Consider the following 17,731-nt stretch of genomic DNA (forward strand, 5'->3'; position numbering starts at 1 on the left):
GCTCGGCTCCTGGCGACTGAGTTTATCCGTTATATATACCACTCCGAGTGGCTCGCCAATGTTGTTATGGTTCCCAAGAAAGACAAATCACTCCGAATGTGTATTGACTTCAAATGCATCAATCGGGCCTGCCCGGAAGATCATTTTCCTCTCTTCCGCATCGACCAGATAGTCGACTCAACTGCGGGATGTGAGCGACTGTCCTTCTTGGACGCTTATATCGGGTACCATCAGATCCGACTGTATGGACCCGATGAGATAAATACGGCTTTCATCACCCCGTTCGGGTGTTTTTGCTATGTTACTATGCCCTTTGGCCTCAACAATAATGGTGCCACATTCATGCGCATGATTTAGAGGTGCCTAGTGTCACGCCCAATATCCGATACTATCCTAAAGAGACTCGAAGGTCCCACCAAGGATAGAACCGCATATTGAAACACTTTTGCAAGGTGGATATCATTACATCAACATTACATAATAGATGGGGATACATACAAGAGGCATAGAATGCCACATGAATACAACATCATCATACATAAGATCAACATCCGACTATGGATGAAACACAAACAGAAACTCAAATGACATCCACCCTGCTAGCCCAGGCTGCCGACCTGGAACCTATCCCCTGATCGAAGAAGAAGCAGAAGAAGAACTCAAGCAAGCAAGCATCGCTCTCGCGTCATGATCATCGCATAACCTGTACCTGCAACTGTTGTTGTAGTAATCTGTGAGCCACGAGGACTCAGTAATCCCATTACCATGGGTATCAAGACTAGCAAAGATTAAAGGGAAAGGAAGGGGTAAAGTGGTGAGGCTGCAGCAGCGACTAAGCATATATGGTGGCTAACATACGCAAATAAGAGCGAGAAGAGAGCAAGCGGAACGGTCGTGAAACTAGCAATGATCAAGAAGTGATCCTGAACTCCTACTTACATCAAACATAACACAGAAACCGTGTTCACTTCCCGGACTCTGCCAAAAAGAGACCATCACGGCTACGCACGCGGTTGATGCGTTTTATTTCGGATCTGGTGTCAAGTTATCTACAACTGGACATTAACAAATTCCCGTCTGCCTATAACCGCAGGCACGGCTTTCGAAAGATTATACCCTGCAGGGGTGTCCCAACTTAGCCCATGACAAGCTCTCGCGATCAACGAAGGATATACCTTCTCCCAGGAAGACCCGATCAGACTCGGAATCCCGGTTTACAAGACATTTCGACAATGGTAAAACAAGACCAGCAAGACCGCCCGATGCGCCGACAATCCCGATAGGAGCTGCACATATCTCGTTCTCAGGGCAACACCGGATGAGCAATCCATACAACTAAAACTAGACCTCAAGTTTCCCTGAGGGGGCGCTGCAAAGGGCTCTAGTTCAGACCAGCACTTAGACAAGCACTGGCCCGGGGGGGCTAAAATAAAGATGACCCTTGGGTTAATTACTCCCAAGGGAAATATAGGTGGTGGTGAGGCAATGTTGGGCCTTGCTGGAGGAGTTTTATTCAAAGCGAATTGTCAAGGGGGTCCCATAAATCACTCAACCGCGTAAGGAACGCAAAATCCGGAAACATAACACCGGTATGACAGAAACTAGGGCGGCAAGAGTGGAACAAAACCACAGACATAAGGCCGAGCCTTACACCCTTTACCAAATATATACATACATTAATTAAATAAGAGATATTGTGATATCCCAGCATAATCCTGTCCACCATGGAGCAATCTTCAACTTCACCTGCAACTAGCAAGACTATAAGAGGGCTGAGCAAAAGCGGTAACATAGCCAAGCAATGATTTGCCAGGAAGGGTGTCAAAGGTTAGAGGTTCATGGCAATTTGGGAGGCTTGATGAGCAAAAGATAGGTAACGCAGCAAAGTGATAGAACGAAGCAACTAGCATAGCAATGATAGTAATGAGATCCAGGGTAGCGGTCATCTTGCCTGAAATCCCGCAAGGAAGAAGAATGAGTCCATGAAGAAGATGAAGCCACGAAGACGAACCAAGCGTAGACGAACGAATCCTCACGATCGCAACAAAACGGGAACTATCGAGAAGAAGCACACAACATAGTAAACACACCACACATGAACAAGGCATGATGCACCCACAAGCATGATGCATGACAAAGCTACATGAAGCTACTCATAGCAAGAGATGATGCAAACAAGAGCAACACATCAAGGCAAGTTTAAATGAGGCCGGAAGCAACATATAACAATTCAGGTAAGTCCTCATATGCAAATTTCAAAAATTGGTCCAGATCTGAATAAACCTTATGTTCACATTGTTAAACAGCAAGTTAAGATGCACCAAGATGATCTACACGAGATTCTAATCAAGTTACATATAAAGTTCAATTAGTTCGGAGCTACGGCCTAGAAGATATGAGCAAAACAAGTTAAACATGGCATTGATGCAAAATGCACACAAACATCAAGAAAACACCTCAAAACAAGGATGCAACATGATAATATGAAACTACATGCAAAATCAAGCAAGTTTCATATAGAGCACACTCCAAACGGAGCAACGGTTCAACACACACACATGAAACAAGTTATAGCAACAATCTGTCCAAAACAGCAACTAGGCATATTGCAAGCATTAAAACAACATGCTACAGCATCTCAACATGAAAACAAAAGACATGGGTATGATGTATAGGTAAAGCATGACAAAACATGAACACTGAGCTAACTCCAGAAATCAATGGAACATGCTCAAACACGCATGGCAAGATTGCAAATAATAACAGTTTCAGACTTATTCAGAAATAACATCAGGTTGCAATGTTCAAAGCTATCAAACAACATGTTACAGGAACTTATCATGGTAAAAAAGGCATGGCTGAATCTACTAATTGCATAGAACAAAAGTCCTTTACTGACCATAAGCCAAAAAGGATCAGAACAAATGATGGCACCCATGTAAACATGGCCAGTTATATGACAGATTCAAACATGGCAGGAACAACGATAAGTAGGCATGTTAATGAGCTTGTACCGCTTACCACAGAGCAATACATGGCATGGCAAGGCAACCAACAGTAAGAAGACATGTTTGTGAAGCTAAGCATGGCAAGAGCAAGTCCATAGAGTGCATGGAACACTAGCAACAAACATGGCAACAACTGAACTTAATGTTAACAGGCTGACAGCAACATTATTTGGCAACTTTGGAGCAACATTACAACAAGCTACAGCAGGCTATAATTGCAACCAGGGGTATGGATGGATAGAGCATGACATGTAGAACAAAACACCCTTAGTGAATATTTCCAGATTATGCATAGAATGACTTGTAGCAGCAGGTTTACATAGCATCACGAAATAACAGATTCAGCCTAGCAAAACAGTAACAGCAAGTACCCAACTTAACAAGCTTGATTAACTCACCACAAGTCATTGCATGACAATATAAGCATAGCATCAGCAATAAGACATGTTTATGCAACTAACCAAGGCAAGAACAAGTTCATAGCATGCAAGGATCAACTACAACAACCTTGGCAAAATTGAATAACATGTAAACAATCTACCAGGAAACATTTTTTAGCAAAAGTAGAGCACGAAAATGACATGCTAGACTCCTCCATAATTGCAACCATGGGCATTAATGGATAGAGATAAACCATATGTTCAAAACATCCTTACTGAAGTATCTCAAAATAAGCATGGATCTCTCTATAGCATCATGTTTACATGGCATCAAAATAACAGCAGAACAGGGACTAAAATCAGCAACATCACGAAGCCTAGTTTGCATGCTTGTGCTAGTCACCACATTGACCACAAAAATACATGTTAAGCACCTCTGTAAAGAAGACATAGCACATAGTTCAAAACACATGTAGACATCAACCTCATAAGATGCACACATCAAACATGACAAAAATGACTAAAGAGCATGTTCTGTTAACAGACAGCAGACAACTTCACCTAGCACTCTTGCAACAATGATTCAGGCATCAAGATGAGCTCAAATGAACATGGTGCAATGGAATGAAATGAAGTACTCGTTGAGGCGAACAATTTGACATATTACACGCACAAAACGGAGCTACGGATGCAGAGATATGATGCGATGAACAGGGGCATAAAATGTCAAAATAACAAGGACTTGGTGGAATTTTATACAGATGAGATCCGGGACGGGGCACGGGCATTTGGATCGGGGACTGGTGGATCTGGTCCATCCTCTCCGGATCCCACTGGAGAGGAACTTCGGCGAGCTACAGCGGTGCTCCGGCGACGGCGAGGGGGCGCGGGGACGCGGGATCCGCGGAGGAGGCGAGGGGACGGCGCGGGGACGCGGTGGAGGCGCGGATCGGGCCTGCGGTGACCAGATCCCGCGGCGGCGGTGGCGCATCTGGCCGGCGCGGACTAGCCGGAGGTCGAGGGCGCGGAGGCGGGACGGCAGGGGCGCTGCGGCGGGCTTCGGTCGGGCGAAGGGGCTCGCCGAGCTCCTCCGACGGGAGGCAGGCGACGGGCGGCGCCGTGGGATGGGCGAGGAGGCGCCGGCGGAGGTGCCGACGGGGCCGGAGGATGGCGGCGGTGAGGGCGGTCGTCGGCGGCGGCGCTAGGGCAGCGGGCGGGGGCCGCTGGATCAGGCCCGGTCGCGGCTCGGGGCGGGCCGACCAATGGGCCGAGCGGGTCCGGCGGCGGGGAGGAGCTGCGGGACACGCGGCAGGCCTGGATTGGGCGCGGGGGCAGACGGACATGTCCGGCCGTCGGGCGGACGCGTCCGGCGGCGGAAGGAAGAAGGAGGCTAGGGTTCATCCGCGAAAATGGACGGGGAGGACGTTTTTATAGGTAGAGGGAGTTAGGAGAGTCCAAATGAGGAGCGGTTTTTGGCCACGCGATCGTGATTGAACGACCGAGAGCATGGAGGGGAGTTTGCTGGGTTTTGGGCCACTTTGGAAGGGTGTTGGGCTGCAAGACAAAAGAGGCTTTTATGGTTGCCCGGTTAACCGTTGGAGTACCAAACGACCTCCAAATGGCACGAAACTTGACAGGCGGTCTACCGGTGCTATACCAAGGCCGCTTGGCAAACCTTGGGCCATTCCGAGAAAGTTTACGAGAGACAAAAGGGGGACGCCGGAGGGCATAGGAGTGCCGGATTGCAAAACGGACAACGGGGAAAATGCTCGGATGCATGAGACGAACACGTATGCAATGCAATGCAATGCAATGCACATAATGACATGATAAAATGCAACACGCAAGCAAATGACATGGCAATGGCGGCGAATACTGGCAGACACCTGACGCATCGAATCCGGGGCGTTACAACACTCCTGCACTAACAAGAGATCTCGTCCTGAGATCTTAGGACCGAGTCGGAAAAGAAAGAGGAAGAGGTGAAGCAAGAACTCAAGAGAAGAAGCAAAGAATCGAGAGCACTCGAGAAGAAGAGAGGAACGACGAGAATGACGAGAATCGAAAGCTCACGGAATCAGATAGACTATGAAAGCACTCCGATTAGAACAAGATAAGAAAGGAATAAGAATGGAAGAATTTAGGCAGCACTCCGGCTGAAAATGGAAGGAAAAAAACATGAACTTGAGAGGATGGAATGATACTTGATGAAGACATGACACAAAACCTCCGGAAAGAATTGTATGAAAAGAACTTAGAAGGAAGGATTGAATGGAGTTGTTGAGAAAATCAACAACGAAAGAATAAGCTTGTTGTGGTCTTATAGATAACATCTCAAGATCATAAGGTGATAACCGGACACAAACGGAAATGATTGGACATCTGAGAAGAACGAAGAAATGCAAAACTCCACTTCAAAAGAATACGGAGAATTAATTGCACTTCGAGACGCGAGAAGAAAAGATACTTGAACTCCACCGACAAGAATCTTGATGAACACTTGAAGAATGAATTAAATCATGAAGAACCACCATGAAGAACTCCGGTAACGAAAGGATGACGAAATAAAATTGAAGGATGGAATGGATAATATTAAAGCCTTGCGATGATTTAGATGGAGGTTCCGACGAAATGGCCGAGGAAGTTTGAACTCCGGAAAAGAAAAGATGAAAACACTTGGACCTAGAATTTATTCCTCAAGAACAAACTCCAAAGAAAAGGATTAATCACTTTGAGGAAATAAGAATAAGATTTATTGTATGCTTATCCTTCATCAAATTAAATTGATGACAAATGGATTTTTCATATTACTTATTCTTCTTGAAAAAGGATTTAGAAGTGACATATCACAAACTTGAGAAGGTCTTGATGAACCACCGGTAGGATTGAAAGAAGGAATGGATTGATACGATAACAAAGGAAAAAGAATCTGAATGAACCACCATAAGAATTCAAAAATGACTGACGAAAGAGAATGAATCACCGGGAAGAATTAGACGATCAAATATGCCTGAGGGGATTTAGAGAGATGAGAACTTAGAGATTGTGAATTGATTGAAGAATACTTGAACGAAGCACCGGGATAATTGGATAACGATAGATGAAATGTGAGGATGAAGCATTCTTTGGAACGATGGCCTCCGGTGAAAAGAAACAGAAATTAACTTCTAACATACTCCGGATGGGTAAGAAAAGAATATCTGACGAATGGAATAATTCGAGAGGGTAGCACGAAGTTAGAACCACGAATCTTTGAGAGAACGGACAAGATTTAGAGAAAAGACTCTTCTTCGGTCTTCAAATGACGACGGGAAAACACCACCAAAATACTGAGATACTCCGGTAGAATGGAAAGCGAAGAGGTTGAGCCAACCATGAAAAGAATTTGAACAAGATCTTGGAGAATACATGTGACTGATGAAATTCATTCTTACGTCACACTTTGAAAAGAATTTGGGAATAACTCCGGGGGAATTAGAAGAGTCGGGTAAGATCCTGGGAAAAGACCTGTGGGTTAGGGTCCACTGAAGAGATAACACCGTTGGAAAGGGATGTTGAACATATAGATGATACACTGGAACAATTGAAATATTTGAATGAGGTGACAACCTCGAATTAATTAGAACACAGACAAATCTCCTGAGATGTCTTGAACTCTGGAATGATTGAATGGTGAGAGGCAAACAAGCAAGGAGAACACTTCGAGGAAAAGAATATGATCAACCCGAAAAAGTTGAATTGGGTCCACCGGAAAAGAGATGAAGAATGTCAAACAAAAAAGAATTCACCGATTGAAATGATTGAGGGAAGACTGAAGAGACTCCACACGAATGGAATTGTTACTCGAAACAGACTCAGGCTCCGGGAAGAAGAGGGTGGGAGGGCGGGAAAAACAAAGGCAACTTGAAACGGGGAACCGAGGAATAACTTGAAGAGAAAACACCGATTGAAATCATTGAGGAAAGAAAGCAAAGACTTCGCACGAGTAGGATGGATACTCGATTATGGACTCCGACTTCGAGATGAAAAGGGATGGGCGGGTGGGAAAAGAAAACAACTGAGGATTGAACTTGCAAAGATGAAGAGGCTCGAGTCAACTTGACAAGAAATGCACCAGATGAAAAGAGCTGAGAACCAACGATCGAAAAACCAACTGCGTGATCCTAAGAAAATTTGAAGGGGAAGAGAAGTAATTCAAAACACCTATGTCAAGATTCCTCACCAGAGCGACGAAGGGGCTGAGGAGTAAAAAGAATTCCTACTCTTCGATATAACTAGACTCTAAAAACAGTTTTATTCTAGACTCAACAACGGCCAAACTACACGATCAATCAAGGGGGCTCCTAGGGTCGGTCGAGGCTCTGATACCAACTTGTCACGCCCAATATCCGATACTATCCTAAAGAGACTCGAAGGTCCCACCAAGGATAGAACCGCATATTGAAACGCTTTTGCAAGGTGGATATCATTACATCAACATTACATAATAGCTGGGGATACATACAAGAGGCATAGAATGCCACACGAATACAACATCATCATACATAAGATCAACACCCGACTACGGATGAAACACAAACAGAAACTCAAACGACATCCACCCTGCTAGCCCAGGCTGCCGACCTGGAACCTATCCCCTGATCGAAGAAGAAGCAGAAGAAGAACTCAAGCAAGCAAGCATCGCTCTCGCGTCATGATCATCGCATAACCTGTACCTGCAACTGTTGTTGTAGTAATCTGTGAGCCACGAGGACTCAGTAATCCCATTACCATGGGTATCAAGACTAGCAAAGCTTAAAGTGAAAGGAAGGGGTAAAGTGGTGAGGCTGCAGCAGCGACTAAGCATATATGGTGGCTAACATACGCAAATAAGAGCGAGAAGAGAGCAAGCGGAACGGTCGCGAAACTAGCAATGATCAAGAAGTGATCCTGAACTCCTACTTACGTCAAACATAACACAGAAATCGTGTTCACTTCCCGGACTCCGCCGACAAGAGACCATCACGGCTACACATGCGGTTGATGCGTTTTAATTCGGATCGGGTGTCAAGTTATCTACAACCGGACATTAAAAATTTCCCGTCTGCCTATAACCGCAGGCACGGCTTTCGAAAGATTATACCCTGCAGGGGTGTCCCAACTTAGCCCATGACAAGCTCTCGCGATCAACCAAGGATATACCTTCTCCCAGGAAGACCCGATCAGACTCGGAATCCCGGTTTACAAGACATTTCGACAATGGTAAAACAAGACCAGCAAGACCGCCCGATGCGCCTACAATCCCGATAGGAGCTGCACATATCTCGTTCTCAGGGCAACACCGGATGAGCAATCCGTACAACTAAAACCAGACCTCAAGTTTTCCTGAGGGGGCGCTGCAAAGGGCTCTAGTTCATACCAACACTTAGACAAGCACTGGCCTGGGGGGGCTAAAATAAAGATGACCCTTGGGTTAATTACTCCCAAGGGAAATATAGGTGGTGGTGAGGCAAATGGCAAAACCAATGTTGGGCCTTGCTGGATGAGTTTTATTCAAAGCGAACTGTCAACGGGGTCCCATAAATCACCCAACCGCGTAAGGAACGCAAAATCCGGGAACATAACACCGGTATGACATAAACTAGGGCGGCAAGAGTGGAACAAAACACCAGACATAAGGTCGAGCCTTCCACCCTTTACCAAATATATAGATACATTAATTAAATAAGAGATATTGTGATATCCCAGCATAATCATGTCCACCATGGAGCAATCTTCAACTTCACCTGCAACTAGCAACGCTATAAGAGGGCTGAGCAAAAGCGGTAACATAGCCAAGCAACGGTTTTCTAGGAAGGGTGTCAAGGGTTAGAGGTTCATGGCAATTTGGGAGGCTTGATGAGCAAAAGATAGGTAACGCAGCAAAGCGATAGAACGAAGCAACTAGCATAGCAATGATAGTAATGAGATCCAGGGTAGCGGTCATCTTGCCTGAAATCCCGCAAGGAAGAAGAACGAGTCCATGAAGAAGATGAAGCCACGAAGACGAACCAAGCGTAGACGAACGAATCCTCGCGATCGCAACGAAACGGGAACTATCGAGAAGAAGCACACAACATAGTAAACACACCACACATGAACAAGGCATGATGCACCCACAAGCATGATGCATGACAAAGCTACATGAAGCTACTCATGGCAAGAGATGATGCAAACAAGAGCAACACATCAAGGCAAGTTTAAATGAGGCCGGAAGCAACATATAACAATTCCGGTAAGTCCTCATATGCAAATTTCGAAATTGGTCCAGATCTGAATAAACCTTATGTTCAAATTGTTAAACAGCAAGTTAAGATGCACAAAGATGATCTACACGAGATTCTAATCAAGTTACATATAAAGTTCAATTAGTTCGGATCTACGGCCTAGAAGATATCAGCAAAACAAGTAAAACATGGCATTGATGCAAAATGCACACAAACATCAAGCAAACACCTCAAAACAAGGATGCAAAATGATAATATGAAACTACATGCACAAGCAAGTTTCATATAGAGCACACTCCAAATGGAGCAACGGTTCAACACACACACATGAAACAAGTTATAGCAACAATCTGTCCAAAACAGCAACTAGGCATATAGCAAGGATCAAAACAACATGCTACAGCATCTCAACATAAAAACAAAAGACATGGGCATGATGTATAGGTAAAGCATGACAAAACATGAACACCGAGCTAACTCCAGAAATCACTAGAATATGCTCAAACACGCATGGCAAGATTGCAAATAAATAACAGTTTCAGACTTTTGCAGAAATAACATCAGGTTGCAATGTTCAGAGCTATCAAACAACATGTTACAGGAACTTATCATGGAAAACAAAGGCATTGCATGAATCTACTAATTGCATCGAACAAAAGTCCTTTACTGACCATAAGCCAAAAAGGATCAGAAGAAATGATGGCACCCATGTAAACATGGCAAGTTATATGACAGATTCAAACATGGCAGGAACAACGATAAGTAGGCATGTTGATGAGATTGTACCGCTCACCACAGAGCAATACATGGCATGGCAAGGCAACCAACAGTAACAAGACATGTTTTTGAAGCTAAACATGGCAAGAGCAAGTCCATAGGGTGCATGGAACACTAGCAACTCACATGGCAACAACTGAACTTAATGTTAACAGGATGACAGCAACATTATTTAGGTACTTTGGAGCAAGATTACAACAAGCTACAGCAGGCTATAATTGCAACCAGGGGCCTGGATGGATAAAGCATGACATGTAGAACAAAACACCCTTAGTGAACATCTCCAGATTATGCATAGAATGACTTGTAGCAGCAGGTTTACATAGCATCACGAAATAACAGATTCAGCCTAGCAAAACAGTAACAGCAAGTACCCTACTTAACAAGCTTGATTCACTCACCACAAGTCATTGCATGACAAGATAAGCATAGAATCAGCAAGAAGACATGTTTATGCAACTAACCAAGGCAAGAACAAGTTCATAGCATGCAAGGATCAACTACAATGACCTTGGCAAAATTGAATAACATGTAAACAATCTGCCAGGAAACATTTTTTAGCAAAAGTAGAGCACGAAAATGACATGCTAGACTACTCCATAATTGCAACCAGGGGAATTAATGGATATAGAGAAACCATATGTTCAAAACATCCTTACTGAAGTATCTCAAAATAAGCATGGATCTCTCTGTAGCATCATGTTTACATGGCATCAAAATACCAGCAAAACAGGGACTAAAATCAGCAACATCGCAAAGCCTAGTTTGCATGCTTGTGCTAGTCACTACATTGATCACAAAAATACATGGTAAGCACCTCTGTAAAGAATACATATCATAGTTCAAAACACATGTAGACATCAACCTCATAAGATGCACACATCAAACATGACAAAAATGACTAAAGAGCATGTTCTGTTAACAGACAGCAGACAACATCACCTAGCACTCTTGCAACGATGATTCAGGCATCAAGATGAGAAGAAATGAACATGGTGCAATGGAATTAAATGAAGTACTCGTTGAGACGAACAATTTGACATATTACACGCACAAAACGGAGCTATGGATTGACAGATATGATGCGATGAACAGGGGCATAAAATGTCAAAATAATAGGGACTTGGTGGAATTTTATACCGACGAAAACGGGATGACGAGATCCGGGACGGGGCACGGGCGTTTGGATCGGGGACTGGTGGATCTGGTCCATCCTCTCCGAATCCCACCGGAGAGGAACTCCGGCGAGCTACGGCGGTGCTCCAGCAACGGCGAGGGGGCGCGGGGACGCGGGATCCACGGAGGAGGCGAGGGGACGGCGCGGGGACGCGGTGGAGGCGTGGATCGGGCCTGCGGTGACCAGATCCCGTGGCGGCGGCAGCGCATCTGGCCGGCGCGGACCGGCCGGAGGTCGAGGGCGCGGAGGCGGGGCGGCAGGAGTGCTGCGGCGGGCTTCGGCCGGGCGGAGGGGCTCGCCGAGCTCCTCCGGCGGGAGGCGGGCGACGGGCGGCGCCGTGGGATGGGCGAGGAGGCGGCGGCGAAGGTGCCGACAGGGCCGGAGGACGGCGGCGATGGGGTCGGGCTCCGGCGAGGCGGAGGGAGGCGCGGCGGCGGCGAGGACGGTCGGCGGCGGCGGCGCTAGGGAAGCGGGCGCGAGATCGGGCCCGGTCGCGGCTCGGGGTGGGCCGACCGATGGGCCAAGCGGGCCCGGTGGCGGGGAGGAGCTGCGGGACACGCGGCAGGCCTGGATTGGGCGCGGGGGCGGACGGACATGTCCGGCCGTCGGGCGGACGCGTCCGGCGGCGGAAGGAAGGAGGCTAGGGTTCATCCGCGAAAATGGACAGGGAGGACGTTTTTATAGGTAGAGGGAGTTAGGAGAGTCCAAATGAGGAGTGGATTTCGGCCACGCGATCGTGATCGAATGACCGAGAGCATGGAGGGGAGTTTGCTGGGTTTTGGGCCACTTTGGAAGGGTGTTGGGCTGCAAGACAAAAGAGGCTTTTACGGTTGCCCGGTTAACCGTTGGAGTACCAAACGACCTCCAAATGGCACGAAACTTGACAGGCGGTCTACCGGTGCTATACCAAGGCCGCTTGGAAAACCTCGGGCCATTTCGAGAAAGTTTAACACCCGCACACAATGAGAGACAAAAGGGGGACGCCGGAGGGCATAGGAGTGCTGGATTGCAAAACGGACAACGGGGAAAATGCTCGGATGCATGAGACGAACACGTATGCAATGCAATGCAATGCAATGCACATAATGACATGATAAAATGCAACACGCAAGCAAATGACATGGCAATGATGGCGAATAACTGGTAGACACCTGACACATTGAATCCGTGGCGTTACACCTACTCACTCAAATCAGTCCAAATGTGGAAGCATACATGGATGACATAGTGGTTAAGTCACGCAAAGGTTCTGACCTGCTGACTAACCTTGCTGAAACCTTTGCCAACCTGAGAAGGTATGATATCAAGCTCAATCCATAAAAATGCACTTTCGGAGTCCTAGGCGGAAAGTTACTTGGTTTTCTTGTTTCTGAATGAGGGATCGACGCAAATCTAGAGAAGATTGGCACAATCCTCTGAATGAAGCGCCTAGTGCGGGTGCATGATGTACAGAAGCTTACTGGTTGTTTGGCTGCATTGAGCCGATTCATCTCACGCCTCAGTGAAAAGGCACTACCTCTTTACCGACTGATGAAGAAATCTGACAAGTTCGAGTGGAATAACGATGCTGAAGCAGCGTTTGAGGAATTCAAAGCTCTGCTTTCCACCCAGCCGGTGCTTGCTGCTCCCATTAGCAAAGAGCCTCTGCTGCTTTACATTGCAGCCACGGGACAAGTTGTTAGCATAGTGCTCACAGTTGGGCGGGAAGAAGACGGCAAGGCCTTCAAAGTTCAGCGCCCCTTGTATTACATTTCAGAAGTCTTAACCTCATCCAAGCAGAGATATCCTCACTATCAGAAGCTTGTTTATGGGATTTACCTGACCACGAAGAAGGTTGCACACTACTTCTCTGATCACTCAATTTCAGTCGTCAACGACGCTCCATTGTTAGAGATTCTGAATAACAGAGATGCAACTGGTCGAGTGGCAAAGTAGGCGATTGAACTTCTTCCTTTAGATATCAAATTTGAGGCAAAGAAGGCCATTAAGTCTCAAGCAATTGCAGATTTCCTCGCAGAGTGGACAGAACAACAACACCCAATTCAAATTCAGTTGGAACATTGGATCATGTTCTTTGATGGATCCAAGATGTTGAACAGCTCTGGTGCAGGAGTGGTCTTAGTGTCAAGGAGACAAGCTCAGTTATGTCCTTCAGATTCACTTTGATTCTTCGAACAATGAAGCCGAGTACGAGGCACTATTGTATGGGTTGCGTATGTCCATTTCACTCAGCGTCCGGCGCTTGATGGTTTATGGCGACTCAGACTTAGTGATTGACCAAGTAATGAAGGAATGGGATGTCAGGAGTCCCACAATGACAAGTTATTGCAATGCAGTGAGAAAGCTGGAGAAGAAATTTGAGGGGTTAGAGCTCCACCACATACCGCGAATCAAGAATCAAGCTGTTGATGATCTGGCAAAGATAGGTTCCACTCAGAAGCCTATACCCAGCAATGTGTTCTTGGAGCATCTCCATACCCCATCAGTACAAGAAGATCCCTTCAAGGAGGAGCCCCCGCAACCGATAAGTTGAACCAACCCGACTGAGATCGAGGTTCCAGCCGTGGTCGACCTGATCATGGAAGTCTTGGTAGTCACACCCGATTGGACAGTACCGTACATTGCATACATTCTCAGAAAGGAGCTCCGAGAGGATGAACATGAGGCTCGTCAGATAGTTCGTCGATCAAAAGCTTTCACCATGATGAAAGGGCAGCTTTACAGAGAAAGTGTCACGGGAGTGGCCCAACGCTGCATCACCCCGGAAGAAGGCCTAATAATCCTAAATGATATCCACTCGGGGACCTGTGGTCACCATGCGTCCACTCGGACCATCATGGCCAAAGCATACCGAGCGGGATTCTATTGGCCCCGTGCGAATGAGATAGCGAAAGATATAGTCGACAAGTGCGCAGGTTGCCAATTCTACTCCAACATGTCTCACAAGCCTGCATCTACCCTAAAGACTTTCCACTCGTCTGGCAGTTTGCAGTCTGCGGATTGGATATGGTTGGACCCTTCAAGACCGGCGCGAGTGGTTTCACCCATTTGCGCGTAGCAGTCGACAAATTCACCAAATGGATCGAAGCCAAGCCCATCAAAAACCTTGGAGCAAGCATTGCTGTCAATTTCATCAAGGAGTTGATATTCAGATATGGAGTTCCTCACAGCATTATCATAGATAACGGCTCCAACTTTGATTCTGATGAGTTCAAGGTGTTCTGCTCATCCCAAGGCACTCGGTTCAACTATGCGTCCATCGCACACCCACAGTCAAATGGACAGGCAGAAAGGGCGAATGGTTTGATCCTTCAAGGGTTAAAGCCTCGACTGATGCGCGACCTTAAGCATGCTGTTGGAGCTTGGGTGACTGAATTGCCGTCAGTCCTATGGAGACTAAGAACGGTGCCCAACCGGTTGACTGATCGAACCCCTTTCTTCCTGGTGTATGGTGCTGAGGCTGTGCTTCCGAGTGACTTGCTGCACAATGCTCCCCGAGTGGAATTCTTCTCAGAAGCTGAAGCAGAGCAAGCACGCGAAGACGCAGTCGATCTCCTGGAGGAAGAGCGTGAGATGGCTTTGGTTCGGTCGACTATCTATCAGCAAGATCTGCGTCAATTCCACGCTCGCAACGTCAGAGGTTGAGCATTTCAGGAAGGAGACCTTGTGCTCCGAGTGGTTCAGAAATGACCTCACAAGCTCGCTCCGGCCTGGGAAGGTCCGTTCATCATCACCAAGGTGCTTCACAATGGAGCGTGCCACATTTACAACGTAGCCAAGAACATGGACGAGCCATGCGCATGGAATGCAGAGCTGCTTCGTCCTTCTATACCTAAAATCACTCGACCCAACGAGTTGTAATAAAAGCACTTCAGTTTGTTTTCCAAAGACAAGATTTTTATAGTATCTTAATGACTGGTTCCTCGTAATCACTTGTGTCCAAATCCCCTAGTGGGTGGCTTAGCCGCGAACCAAATTCTCCTAAGTTAAAAACATTCCGAGTGGAGAGCTATCCTCCCACTCGGGGGCTTAGCTACGACCCTGAAATCACATAAGTTAAAAAACACTCCGAGTGGAGAGCAATCCTCCCACTCGGGGCTTAGCTGTGACCTCGAAATCGCCTAAGTTAAAAACATTCCGAGTGGAGAGCAATCCTCCCACTCGGTGGCTTAGCTATGACCCCGAAATCTCCTAAGTTAAAAACATTCCGAGTGGAGGGCAATCCTCCCACTCGGGGCCTTAGCTGCGACCCCGAAATCGCCTAAGTTAAAAACATTCCGAGTGGAGAGCAATCCTCCCACTCAGGGGCTTAGATGCGACCCCGAAATTGCCTAAGTTAAAAAACACTCCGAGTGGAGAGCAATCCTCCCACTCGGGGGCTTAGCTGCGACCCCGAAATCGTGTAAGTTAAAAACATTCCGAGTGGAGAGCAATCCTCCCACTCGGGGGCTTAGCTGCGACCCCGAAATCACCTAAGTTAAAAACATTCTGAGTGGAGAGCAATCATCCCACTCGGGGGCTTAGCTGCGTGATACGTCTCCGTCGTATCTACAATTTTTGATTGTTCCATGCCAATACTATTCTTTAGTCTTTTCCTTTTCCTCACCTTGAGGAAACTTTGTATTATTTCTGTTTTTTCCTTTGCATTAATAAAATGTTGTGGGGTGCAAGCCCTGCAGTCTTCAAGGTCAAAAAAATACTATTCAACTTTCATATACTTTTGGCAACTTTTTATACTATTTTTGGGACTAACATATTGATCCAGTGCCCAGTGCCAGTTCCTGTTTGTTGCTTGTTTTATGTTTCACAGAAACCCCATATCAAGCAGAGTCCAAACAGGATAAAACTGGATGGAGAATATTTGGGAAATATGGGAGGAAGAATCAACGCGAGACGGTGCCCGAGGTGGCCATGAGGCAGGTGGGCGCGCCCCTGACCCTCGTGGGCCCCTGGTAAGGCGGTTGACGCTCTTCTTTTGCCGCAATAAAGCTAATTTTTGGAGAAAAATCTGGGCGAAAGTTTCAATCCAATCGGAGTTACGGATCTCCGGATATAAAAGAAACGGTGAAAACGCAGAAAGAGAGAGAGACAGAGAGACATATCCAATCTCGGAGGGGCTCTCGCCCCTCCCACGCCATGGGATCCAAGGACCATAGGGTAAACCCTTCTCCCATCTAGGGAGAAGGTCAAGGAAGAAGAACAAGAAGGGGGGCTCTCTCCCCCTTGCTTCAGGTGGCACCGGAATGCTGCCGGGGGCCATCATCATCACCATGATCTACACCAACACCTCCGCCATCTTCACCAACATCTCCATCACCTTCCCCCATCTATATTCAGTGGTCCACTCTCCCGCAACCCGTTGTACCCTCTACTTGAACATGGTGCTTTATTCTTCATATTAATATCCAATGATGTGATGCCATCCTATGATGTCTGAGTAGATTTTCATTGTCCTACCGGTGATTGATGAATTGCTATGATTGGTTTAATTTGCTTGTGGTTATGTTGTTGTCCTATTATGACCTCCGTGTCGCGCAAGCGTGAGGGATTCCCGCTATAGGGTGTTGCAATATGTTCATGATTCACTTATAGTGGGTTCCTTGAGTGACAGAAGCATAAACCCGAGTAAGGGGGTTGTGTTGTATGGGATAAAGGGGACTTGATACTTTAATGCTATGGTTGGGTTTTACCTTAATGATCTTTAGTAGTTGCGGATGCTTGCTATAGTTCCAATCATAAGTGCATATGATCCAAGAAGAGAAAGTATGTTAGCTTATGCCTCTCCCACATAAAACTTGCTATCGGTTTAGTAAAGTAGTCAGTTGCTTAGGGACAATTTCACAACTCCTACCACCACTTTTCCACACTCGCTATGTTTACTTTATTTCTTATTTATCTAAACAGCCCCTACTTTTTATTTATGTGCTCTTTATTATCTTGCAAACCTATCCAACAACACCTTCAAAGTACTTCTAGTTTCATACTTGTTCTAGGTAAAGCGAACACTAAGCATGCGTAGAGTCGTATCAACGGCAGATAGGACTTGAGAGAATATTTTTTTTACCTTTAGCTCCTCGCTGGGTTTGAAACTCTTGCTTATCGAAAGAGGCTACAATTATCCCCTACACTTGTGGGTTATCAAAA

The sequence above is a fragment of the Triticum aestivum genome, chromosome 6B (genome assembly GCF_018294505.1).
Source record: "Triticum aestivum cultivar Chinese Spring chromosome 6B, IWGSC CS RefSeq v2.1, whole genome shotgun sequence".
Lineage (NCBI taxonomy): Eukaryota > Viridiplantae > Streptophyta > Magnoliopsida > Poales > Poaceae > Triticum > Triticum aestivum.